Raw genomic sequence first — 705 nt, forward strand, 5'->3', positions numbered from 1 at the left:
GCTGGGCCTGGAGGTGGGCACGGGGGGGGGAGGGTGACACCCCAGGGGGACCCCGCGTGGCGCTGGGGACAATGTAGGGACCGGGGAATGCTGGTGGGACAGGCACCAGCGCTGGGGTACCAGCACCTGTGTGGCACTGGGAGTACTGGTGGGGACCAGGGGATGCTGATGGGACAGGTGACTGCACCCGTGTGGCACTGGGGGAACTGGTGGGGACCAGGGGACCCTGGTGGGACAGGTGACTGCACCCGTGTGGCACTGGGGGTACTGGTGGGGGCACGAGTGGGACAGTCACCAGCACTCATATGGCACTGGGGATACTGGTGGGGACTAGGGGACCCTGGTGGGACAGGCAGCTGCAACCATGTGGCACTGGGGACACTGGTAGGGACTGGGTATGCTGCCAGCGCCACCAGCCATGGGGACACCGGCTGCCGGGGGGGGACCTGTCCCCATGAACCGGCACCCACCGGGACCCCTGGCACGGGTGGAGGGGGATGGATGGACGGAGGGATGGAGGGGGGGCAGGGGCACAGTCGGGCTGGGGACCCCAGGGGACCCTTGGTTGGGGGAGAGGACAGGGCTGGTGGCAGATGCCCCCAGCACGGTGTGTCCCCCCCCCCAGCTGGCAGCCCAGGTGCTGGAGGACAAGGGAGTGGGCTTTGGCCTTGTCGACTCCGAGAAGGACGCAGCCGGCGCCAAAAA

Source organism: Aptenodytes forsteri, unplaced genomic scaffold, assembly GCF_000699145.1.
Source record: "Aptenodytes forsteri isolate BGI_AS27 unplaced genomic scaffold, ASM69914v1 Scaffold276, whole genome shotgun sequence".
In the NCBI taxonomy this organism is placed as follows: domain Eukaryota; kingdom Metazoa; phylum Chordata; class Aves; order Sphenisciformes; family Spheniscidae; genus Aptenodytes; species Aptenodytes forsteri.